At 47.7% G+C, this 8,195-nt stretch overlaps 1 pseudogene; it reads right to left on the reverse strand.

Annotated features, from left to right (window-relative positions):
- Window positions 1–1,149: 1,149 nt before the first annotated feature.
- Window positions 1,150–7,696, reverse strand: LOC115581647 (uncharacterized; annotated as a pseudogene).
- Between the last annotated feature and the right edge of the window lie 499 nt (window positions 7,697–8,195).

Consider the following 8,195-nt stretch of genomic DNA (forward strand, 5'->3'; position numbering starts at 1 on the left):
AAACAATTTCAAATCAGTACAGCTTATCTACATATAACCGTGACATGAGTCCTGTACAGTTAGTTTTGTGCAACTTTCGAGAAAGTGTTACATGTCAAATCCTTTGCTGCAGTGCTGCTGGTACATTGGCTTTTCGATGGGTGGCCTTTCTTATATGGAGGCATCTGGAGGGCTTGGGAACCTGTGGATATACAGATATACGTTTTTAATTCCTGAATGTTGAGCAATGACAGTAACCTGACACACACATCAATCTGTTGTGCCGTGATCATAGTGTATTCCTATCAAAACTTCATAAGAAAATCTATTTCTTCATTCTGTCAACTAGGGCTGTAATCTCCTAGTCGACTGGTCGATACATTCTGGCTCGACCAAAATTCTGATTGGTCGATTTTTGGCGTGTTAATTACATGCTGCTATGGCAGTGCGTAAACACGCACTATTTTGGATTAGCCCAACCCACTACAGACGGCTCGACTTCAAGCATATCACCTAAAAACGTAAGATAACTTGTCTGCATTAGGTTGCTCTGTCCGTTTTAAGTATATGAACAATTAATTTTTCTTAAAGTGGACTTGCCTTTTGTGTTTAAGAGTAAAAGTTTTAGGTTAATAGTTTGTGTTTCAGCCATGAAGCTGAGCTCCTGTGTTCAGTCGGCACACAGACACAATCACCGACACAAATGATGGTGTCTGTGTGCCGACAGACTAGAGTGTGTTAATTAATTAAAATTAATACAAAATAATAGGGTCAAAAACGATTTAATTAAGAGCAGTAGCTCTTGGTAACCCTAACCCTAAGGAGTAATGTGTTCATCACTTGTCTCACTTTACTAATTTAGTAAACTTAAGTTGAAATTCAACCAAGCATAACAGTACGGTACATGTCCACCCACAATATATATTTACCTTTTGTGTCCGTCACCTGCTGCTTGAATTTTTTGGGCTGTTCTGGAAAAGGCTTACAAGTTTTTTTTCTGTGTGGAACAAGTTACCTGTCTCAGTTATTTACATTTAAAGCCATCAAAACTCGTTCTAAAATACACTTTTGGTGCAACTTAAGACACATCATCAGTGTTGACACCTGGGTTCATCGGGTGTATCGGGTCTCACAACAGACACCCTCGCCCAGGGGACCCAACCGGGGTGATCAAGTCCCGGCTTGTGTCTTAAGAGCATTCGCCAACGACTCGCCCCGCTTGATCCACAGCCATCTGGACGCCTTTTCTGCTGCGTCGCTGATGTTTTTGATGGCTCTCCTGTTGTGCAGCCCCTTCACTCCTAGCATCTTGAGCGCCCTGATGAGAGACTGGCCAGCGAATCCTCTGCATCCGACCTCGATCGGGTTGCATCGGGTCCTCCATCCCCTGCTTCGGCATTCACCTGCCAGCTCGTCATACTTGGCTCTCTTCCTCTCAAAGGCCTCCTCCATCCGGTCTTCCCATGGAACAGTCAACTCCAGCAGGACCACTTGCCTTGTTGTCTCCGACACCAGGACCATGTCTGGCCTGAGCGTGGTCACTGCAATGTTCTCCGGGAACTTGAGCTGTCTCCCTAGGTCGACCTTCAGCTGCCAGTCTCAGGCTGTTGCCAGCAGCCCCCCTGCTTGACTCCTGAGCTGCTGTGGCTTCTCCCCAGCCCTAACAAAGGCGATGGACTGCCTTGCTGGTTGTTGGTGTTTGCTAGTGGAAATCCCTATGCTGATTGCCTCCGCAATGACCCGTAGCACTTGGTCATGGCACCAGCGGTAACGCCCCTCTCCTAGTGCTCTCGGGCAGCAGCTCAGGATATGCTCTAGCGATCCAGCTCTCTGGCAGAGAGGGCACAGTGGGTTCTCAGCCAAGCCCCAGCGATGGAGGTTGGACGGGCTTGGGAGGACATCGTAGACTGACTGGACGAGAAACTTGATCCGGTGTGGCTCAGATCGCCATAGCTCTGTCCATGAAATCTTCCGGTCAGCTGCCTCCTCCCATCTGGTCCACGGCCCCTGCTGCCGCATCCCTACTGTCCTACTGCAGCGGGCTTCCTCCACCCCTGCCCGGACCTCCTCCTGAATCAGCTGACGCCTTTCCTTCCCCTGGGCCTTGTTGTAGGAAGGTCTTGGGTTGCTCCCGAGTCCTGCCCGTCCGGATGCCACTGTTCCTACCAGCTCATTGTGCCGCAGGCGGGACTCAGCCTGGACGACTGCCTCTTGAGCACACCACTTCCTGCCGGTCCTCACTTCTATGCCAGCCGAGGAGACTTTGATGTCACTGGAGTCCCTATACAGCAGCACCTCTCTTGCACGGGTAACCATAAACTCCTCCGTCAGACTGCTGAAGGGTAGTTTGAGTTTGTTGTTCCTCCCGTACAGGGCGATGCTGCTGAGGCTTCGTGGTAGGCCCAACCACTTCCGCAGGAAAGAGCTGACCTTCCTCTCGAAGCACTCGACGGTGGTCATTGGCACATCATAGACCAGCAGTGGCCAGAGGAGTCGAGGCAAGATGCCATGTTGGTAGAGCCAGGCTTTAAACTTCCCTGGTAGCCCTGACTTATCCACAGCTGTTAGCCAGGTTCCCAACTCCTGTGTTGTTGCTTGGAGAGCTGCGGTGTCCTTCAAGGTGCAGTCATAGATCTTGCCCAGGCTCTTGACTGGCTTCTCTCCCACAGATGGAATCTGGGTGTCCCCTATTGAGAAGCGAAACCTTTCTGAAACCTTCCCCTTCTTCACCACCAGGGACCTGGACTTGGCTGGCTTGAAGCTCATCCGTGCCCAGCAAATGAGCCGTTCCAGGCCTTGGAGGATCCATCTACAGCCCGGGACTGATGTTGTAGTCACTGTCAGATCATCCATGAACGCTCTGATAGGGGGCTGTCTCATGCCTGAGTTGGTGAGTGGTCCTCTGCACTCCACCTCTGCTGACTTCACCAGCATATTCATGGACGAGGACAACAAAACCACAAAAATGGTGCATCCTGTGATGATGCCCTTCTCCAGCCGATGACATGCAGATGTTACTGTTCCGGAAGTGACTCTCAAACTGAAGCAGCTGTAGTAGTCCAGTATGAGGTCCTTGATCTTACCTGGAACATGGTGTCGGTCGAGCGAGGTTTCCACCAGCTTGTGTGGAATAGACCCGTAGGCGTTGGCAAGGTCGAGCCAAAGGACTGCCAGATCTCCTTTGCCTCCCCGTGCCTCCCGGATCAGCTGGGTGATGACTCCTGTGTGCTCGATGCATCCTGGGACCTTTGGGACTCCCCCCTTCTGCACAGAGGTTTCAATGTACGTGTTCCTCAAGAGGAACTCCATCATGCGCCGGGCAACAATACTGAAGAATATCTTGCCCTCGACGCTGAGGAGTGAGATGATCCTGAATTGCTCGATGGTAGTTGAGCTCTCCTCCTTTGGAATCCAGACCCCCTCTGCGTGTCTCCACTGCTGGGCCACCTTGCCCCGTCTCCAGATGACCCTGAGGATCGTCCACAGTCGCTTCAAGAGTCTGGGGCATCTCTTATAGACCACATATGGCACTCCGCTGGGGCCTGGTGCTGAATTAGATCTCGCTGCCTTGACATCTTCCTCAACTTCTTTCAAAGTTGGCTCCTTGGTGTTAAATGCAGAGGTGGGTTCTGGCGGAGTTATCAAGGTTCTGCATGGCCCAAGATCTTCCTCTCTAGCGCTATCACTGTAGGTGGCATTGAGGTACTTGTTAACCTCGTCTTTAGTGCAGGCAAGGTGACCACTTCTTTTTTGCCCGAGGATCTTCTTGGTGAAACCAAAGGGATTCGAGATGAAGGCTGCGCGTCTCCTGGCTCTCACCCTACCCCTCCTCCTATGCCACTCTGCTCGGCGGAGGGTGGTGAGTTTTTTCCTCATGATGCTACGGAGCTCTGTCAGCCCAGCCTTCTCCTCCTCCCTTGCCACCTTAAACTGCCGTCCAAGCAGTCTAAGCTCCTGCCGAAGCTGGCTGATTTTCACCTCCCGTCTGTTTGGCTCCCCTAGACGTTTGGTTGGCTGTTGTTCCTTTATGCCAAACCTTTCAGCACACATACCGACAATCATCGCAGACATTGACAGCAATTTCTGGTCTGCATCTCCCCTTGCAGTAGCGTCAAGGACTTGGTCCAGATCTTAATCAAACTGGAGCCACTCTCTTTCTTTGTTGGCAGCAGGCCAGATGACCCGGCGGTGTTCGGAATGCTTGAAACGAGAAAAGGCTTGTGGGGCGTGGAGGGACTGGGCACTGTGGGTTGACTCCTGGCCGGGCTCCTCCTGCGTCTCACCAGGTACTGGACCTGTGCGTTGCACCACCTGCATCCCCGTCAAACATCTCATTTTGGCCTGGTGGATCTTTAGACCATGCGGATTCTTGCAGACTTTGCCACACTGACAGACTGCACTCGTAGTCGTTTTTCCGTTCCGTTTCGTCGCCTGTTGGTCAGTCCTGTTGGGGTGCTCATCCTCCCCCCCTCTCGGGCACCCCTGGGGGTATGATTCCTTAAGACTTTTCGTAGCTTGTTTGTGGGTGCACCCTCACGGGAGCTGCAGTTTGGGTTGCTGGCCCTCTCTGCCCCGGTTGCTGTCTTTCCAGCTGTCAGCTGTCTCTCCAGCAGTCTCCATACTGTTCCTGGTTGTCATCCGGCCTGTTCCCGGAGGTCACTGGCTTGGCCAGATCAACTCGTTCTAAAATACACTTTTGGTGCAACTTAAGACACATCATCAGTGTTGACACCTGGGTTCATCGGGTGTTTCGGGTCTCACAACAGACACCCTCGCCCAGGGGACCCAGCCGGGGTGATCAAGTCCCGGCTTGTGTCTTAAGAGCATTCGCCCACGACTCGCCCCACTTGATCCACAGCCATCTGTTATTCAAATTATTTGAAAGTTTGTCATTTATTATCCATTACAGGGGAATGGGTGTTTACTCTTAAAAGACTTACCAGAAACAGCCGGTGGTGATTGTTCTGGTGAAGTCACATCTGCATGTATCACAGTGTAAGAATTTTTTATTAAGCCCTAATAAGTGCCTACTAATACTACAAACACTAAAATGTAATTTCTCACCTTCCACAAAGTCTTCCAAAAACTTTTTTCTTCGAATGTGTTTGGCCCTCCCTATTGGGGGATCAAACAGATCTTGGCTGAAGGAAGGATTGTCCATCTCCACATTTCAGCCTGACAAAAAAATAGCACAGAGAGACAGTGAGCACAGACAACATACCTATCAAGTAATCTGTTAACAGCAGCATGCCATACTTACACCACCATCAACAAGGACATGCAGAAATAAAGGTGAGTGAGTAATTATTAGTGCCCGTGGCCCAACCGGCTACTGTGAGACCAAAACAATTCACCACTACAGACGCATTACATTAATTATGCACTGACACCAGAAAGCCAAAGAGATATATAGTGGTCCAGAAGGAGTTAGTAAGGGTTAGGATTAGTAGGAGGAAAAAGTAAATTTCAGAACAGACGAGGATTTTAAAGTAGTGCTGTCAATCGATTAAAATATTTTAACCGCTGGGGGTTAAACTATGGTTTATACTTTCCTTTTTTCTTTGAACATACTAGCAGCCTTCTATTTATTCACCAGAGTGACTTTGGTTCAATTGATTTGGTTAACGCGATTTTTTGGACAGCACTAATAAACACACAGAAAACATGAAAGGGTAAGCAATGCATTTCAGATTAATAAATGATGCTGCGCCATTTAACATACCACAGAATACAAAAATATTTCACCACAGTATGCAGAAGAGGCAAGATGGCAAACCCATTCCGATAGGGCAAGCAAACAGCTTTCCTTTCCAGATCTTCTACCTTCAAGAGTCGGCGCTTCGCTCTTTCAAAACTCTCCACATACACAATGTTCAACAGTTTAGAACTGCAGGGATCCTGGAATAGATCATCCGTACCATCTTGGCTAAGAACATTGACAACCAGTGTTCCATCTCCTCTTTTCTCTTGGACAAAGGCAAAGTCCTCGTTTGGAAGCAGAAAGCATCGGTCTTGCGGTTTAGCAGAAATGACAGGAGTAGATCTTCTCTGGCGGTGCTTATGCAAGTTGTGCGTCTGGGCCTTCTCTGCGAGCCTTTTTGTGACCTGGACTACAGGACTGCGGCTGCTGCGAACCATTTTCTTAATGACCTGAAGATGGTTCTCGAACGGGAAACATGAGAGGTCATCCAATGAGCACTTGAAGAATCTTACATGTTCATGCAGGTGTTTTAAGGAATGGACATTGTAGGTGGGGAATATCTGTCCATAGAAGTCAGCACTTGCATCAACAAAGTGAGAGCTTTTGCATAGTCCAGATATGCATTTCTCTTCTCTGTATCTTTTTCTAACAGAATGGACATACTGACGGTTAATGTTAAGAAATGACTGTAGAGCGGTTGTGGAATAACACTGCTCAAGACTACTGGCCCTGAGTACAAGAGGAACTGGCGGAATTCTGTGGCCTTCCAACGATCGATTTCATTCAGAGACCGGGGTTGCCTTACAAATTCACCGGGCATAGCTCCATTCAGGCTAACCAACCTTTCTGACAATTCCTCCTGCTGCCTCCGATGTAATCTGCAGTTAGAGGGTCCACGAATAAGAAACAACAGGATGCGTTAACAACACCAAGGCACACCAGATGCATGTAATCAAGAGGAAACTGCTCAATGCACCTAATCCCCAAATTAAGGAGAGGAGATGGCATCTTCTGATGATTACCATACTTGAATTGGCTGAACATTTCATCAGTTCTGCTGGGAGCAACATCTGTGGCTGTGTAAACCATCCTACTGTTTATGCGTAGTGCTGTTGCCTCACATCGCTCACAGCCTTGGCTGGCATTGTGGCCTTTAGTGCACTTCAGAAAAGCTCTTGCGGGTGCATCACAGATAAATGCCCTGATACTCACTTTGTGAACTTTGCCCTCATGCTTAACTCCTCTTTCCAGCAAAACAGCTAAATCCTCCATCAAGTCTTCAATGAATTCTGCCTTATGGTTCAGGTTTACCTCTTCCTAAATATAGCGCCACACTGAATGGATCAGCACCAGCACATGTGGCCAAGATGGGCCAAAAATGTTTCTTGGTTGACTTGAAAACTGGAACACCATCTATGTTGAATGACAATTCAACATCTCCTAATAAGGCTGGATTTTTTGTTAGGAAGTCAAGAATGCCAGACTCCAGACCATAATAGGCATATTGACCATTGCACTTGAGCTGACACTGAACGTCTTTTGGAGTTTGGAGAAGAGTCCGGGCATCTTTGGGAAGACGATGACCATGTCTTCTAAGAACGCTCTACAAACCATTAACAGCACTAGGGTTTGATTGCTGGCTGTTGCCCATTGAGCCAAATCTCCAGCTAGAGTTCCCGTCTCATTGTCAGAACCGTCTGCCTCAGCCATATCTCCATCCGATTGACTAGAATCAACAATATCATGCTCAAATTCTAGGGTTGGCTCTTTGTCAGAATCAGCATGACTGCCTGTGGCCATCAATTGCTCATCAGCTGAAGTAACAGGCAGTTCTGAGGTATCATCCACCAAAACTTCCTCTACCAGGGACTGTTCTCCCTGCTGTAAGGTGGTTTCTTCCTGTGGTTCATCAGACTCATGCTCCTGTGCAGCAGCATCTTCAGCACCATCGTCTTCAGCTTCAGCATCTGCTCTCGACCTCCGTCTTCTCCACTCACGCAAGTAGCAAGAAGCCATAGGGCTGTTTAAAGCAGCAACAATGTGGTTACAATACTGTACGAAGAATGCATGTAATTTGAGGCAACTGAAGCACTGAGATTCTATTGCTAGGTCTGCCACGTCTTTATTTTTCAAATATTAATAGGTATGTAACACTGCATTATGTAATAATGGAATACATTTTCACCTCATTATGTACCAATGCGGAATTTTGTAATAATCTAACTAAAATCTAATCTTTTGTAATGAAAATTCTTGAATGCAATATGTACTAAACTTTGCCACATTTTTATAACAAGTTGTTACATATTGCACCAGTTATTACAAATTAAGAGTGTTGCACTTTTTTTTATGAAAAAAAGTAATAATTTGGCACACTTTATATTAAACCACCTAGATGGATGTCTTATTTGGAAAAAAAAACATACCATCAGAACCACATTGACTTTAAGCCCGTGCATCAATCGTGTTTGAAAACTCAGAGAAAAAAACTGCACTAAATGTTGGAAGGCATGCA

The sequence above is a fragment of the Sparus aurata genome, chromosome 5 (genome assembly GCF_900880675.1).
Source record: "Sparus aurata chromosome 5, fSpaAur1.1, whole genome shotgun sequence".
NCBI lineage: Eukaryota > Metazoa > Chordata > Actinopteri > Spariformes > Sparidae > Sparus > Sparus aurata.